Source organism: Pinus tabuliformis, chromosome X, assembly GCF_031772625.1.
Source record: "Pinus tabuliformis cultivar Carrire ecotype Pingquan chromosome X, CPIR1, whole genome shotgun sequence".
NCBI lineage: Eukaryota > Viridiplantae > Streptophyta > Pinopsida > Pinales > Pinaceae > Pinus > Pinus tabuliformis.
The window spans coordinates 954,317,332-954,321,060 of NC_142308.1; positions in this window are offsets into that span (position 1 = coordinate 954,317,332).

Here is a 3,729-nt window from a genome sequence, read left to right on the forward strand (position 1 = left end):
AGTGGATCTGAAACAATGTCAAGAGTTAGGACAAGGAGTCAAATAAGCAAAGAAAAAGGTAAAGCATTAACTGTTGAGGAAAGCCCGATATCTAAGGCCAGCTTGAGTGATTTTCTTGAGGCCATTGAGTTTGAGCAGGTTGAACCGGTGCATATTGAACCAATGCACATTGATTTGACTCAATCATCACCAAAAAGCACTAAGAAATCTAAAGCTTCAAAAAGACTGAGGTTTGATGAACCAGGTGATGAATTCATCTTCAAACCAAGAAGACCTGTTACAAGAAAACAAGTAAGGGAAGCTGAGAAACTGTCTAGAGCAGAGGAAGTTGAAAAATTGCCCAGAACAGAGGTAGCAGAGGAATTGTCCAGAACAGAGGAGGCAGAGAAAATTAAGCAAAAATACAAGAATAGAACAGTCATTATTTCCCGAGGAGGTAACATTATAGCTATAAAGAACCAGTTGGAGGCAACAAAAAATGTAATTGCCAAGGTGAAGAGTGCCACTAGGGAGTCTGCAGTCAGGTATGCAAATTATCGAAAAGTTGTTTTGAGAGGAAGTAAAAACCTAGTAAGCCAGGTGGATTCAGTAGCTGATGTTTACACATGGACTGTTCCAGCTCTCAAACAGGTCAAATCCATTAGAAAAATAAACATGCATTTAAGAGCTGAAAACAAAGCCTTGAGGAAGGAGGTTGCAGACTTAAAGGCACAGCTAGGTCAAATAGTTGCTAACTGATGTTGAGAAAGGTGTTGTTCTAAGATTTGTAAAATTTTGCTTAGTTTCATTATTTTGAGGACATATAGATCTCTGCCACATGTAAAGAAGGTTTAAAAAATCAAAGGTCCAAGCAGTAAATACCTCAGGGCAAATACACACTGTTTTAGCAAATTCAACAGTTTTGTAGCGCGCTACGAAACTGCTGTAGGTGTTGTTTTTTAACGCAGACAAACAGTTTGATAGGATGATCAGAAATTTTCAAAGGAAACATCTGAGGGACATTTAGGAGACCAAATGAAGATAGCATAGCCATTCAAATGATGACAGGTGTACCTTTGTAAAAGTGAAATGTTTTGGCTCAAGTTAAAGTTTTGATTATAAAGGCACTTTATTACCGGTCATTAGGGTTTGGAAAGAGTTGCATACGAGGAGACTTGGCTTGCACACCTGTCCATCAACGAAGCCTCCAACACATCTGGAAACATGGTGGTGCTCTACATTGTTGGGATATTAAAGAGCTGGAGACATGCTGCTGCATTTTCGAATAAGTGGTGGAAGACTCGAACCGGAAAAACAGGGGTTTTCTCCTAACATCACTGAACCATCAAAGCATTCAGCATCCAAAGCTAGTATGGGACATTGAATCCTTTTCTCAGCCATCTCGGCCAAACTAAAAGGAGACAGGTGTCAAAGAACAAGAAAGAATCATTCTACGAGGAGGATAGAATTAGAGTTATAGTTAAATTAGGACTCTTTAAAATTCCAATTTAGCACTTATTGTATTTAATGAGTTAGTTCAATAGTGGATAGGGGTAATTAGTGGCAGTCATCGAGCTCCCCTCATGCTGGAGGAGGAAGCTCAAAGTAGTTAAAGTTATGTTTCTATATATAGATGAAACTTTTATGTAATGAGGGTTGGATATTTGAGAAAACAGAGTGTTATTTTGGCTTGTGTACAAACTCATTTTCAGTAATACAAGTGACTACTTTTCTTCTCAGGATTCATACAGTGTTTCAAATGCTCAAGATATGTGGTTTTGTTTTATCCTTTATGTTTTTACAGTTGTATAGATACACAATCACTCAGAATTCACTTTGCTGCTCTGATTTCCTGTGTGTATTTGTAAGCTGAAGTTTCCATGAGATGTGTTTTGAGTATTTAAACATTACATGCCCTGACTTCTATGTATGAGTAGTGTTATAGTTTACTGAAGGATGATTAACTCCATAAGCCCAATGGAAGTCTTTGTAATGTCTGTCCAGCCAACATATTTGTTAAATTTACTTTGCAAGAGTTAGCCATCTCATCAATAGTCAAAATCAATAACCTTTTGAGAGAGCCCTCTCAGACTAAGGAGGCTAAACCTTAGTCAAAATTCTGGTTTGAAATAGTTGCACAGAGTCTACCTGATCAGCAGCCTTTCAGTGCTTGATTTTGTGATAACAATGTTTATGTGGATAAATGATACATCTTGCTACTTATTGTTGGTTGGTCAAGAGAATGGTATTGCAGGTTACAAGTCTGGATGTTGTTGACAGACGCTTATGGTGCATATCATATATGGTGTATGATAGTTGTTGATGACTATCATGGTCTTGTTTAGGTCCTTGGTCCAAATGTCATGTATATCTTTTAAAGACCCATGAGTCATATGATGTAATTGTAACCCCACTATGCATGGGAAGGCTGATGTAATATTTTCTATGTCAGTCATGTATAAACAATTGGTGTATCCCCACTTGGTTGGGAGATTGATGAATGTATGAGTCATTGGTGATAGGAAGGTCATACTCACTTAGTTGAGTTGTAAGAGTCATGTTATTCTTTTGAAAAATATTTTTTCAAACTTTGCATGTGCTCAGGGGGAGGATGGACGGATTGGTACATCTTCGCGTGTACAAAGGGGGAGCTCAATCAGAGATTCCAACATGTACTCAGGGGGAGGATGGACGGATTGGTACATCTTCGCGTGTACAAAGGGGGAGCTCAATCAGAGATTCCAACATGTACTCAGGGGGAGCATGGACAACATAATGCATATCAAAAGGAGAGAATATCTTGGTCCACCCTTTGCCCTTGATGTCAAAGGGGGAGAGTGACTTGGTGTTGTTGTTGCCATCAAGTCCAAAGGGAGAGATTGTTGGCATTATGATACAGGTATGATACAGGTGTTGTCCTTGATGGCAACTCACTTAGATGACAGATCATAGTGCAGCAGGTCAATAGCAAATAATTAATGATCAGATATAGGTATACGCAGGTTCATCGTGACAAAGAAGCGTATACACGCAGGTTATCATACCAAAAGGAGCGTATAACGTACACATGCACTTTCACAGAAGGAAAGGCACGTACATGTTGGAAAACTAAGTTTTGGTCTATGGTATTTGGTCCATGGTATTTTGATCCATGGTATTGGTCCAAGGTATTTGGTCCGAGGCATTGACCCCAGGTATTAGGTCCAAGGTATTGGTCCTAAGTGGTTTTAGTCCATGGTATTGGGAGAGGCCTAAAACTATATAAGGAGGAGAAGATCATTAGGCCAAGGGTGTGCAAGTGGTGCAAGTATTGAATATCTAATGAAGTGTGAGATCCATTATGTAGGTTATGGGTTGGTGATGCTTTGCTTGATCTAAGCTAAGGATGCACCTATGCGGTTGATGATGGATGATGGATCGGGATCTTAAGGCTTGGGATGTATTATTAGTATGTGTTTTGATCATGGATAGACTAGATCTGAATTACTGACACATATTTTATTGTATAATTGTTATGATTTGGGTATGACTGATGTCTGGCATAGGTGCAAAGTTATGAGTAAATAGTTACAGATCTATACGCGGGTTCCCTTAACTGAAGTAGCGTATATGAATCTGATTATGGAAATGAAAAAGTTATTGATTTGCTAGTACTGAATCACCCCCCCCTCTCAGTATTATTTCCAACAATTCATTGGGCTGGTGACCCTGACGATCAAAAGTCTACTGCAGGTTATGTCTTCACTCTTG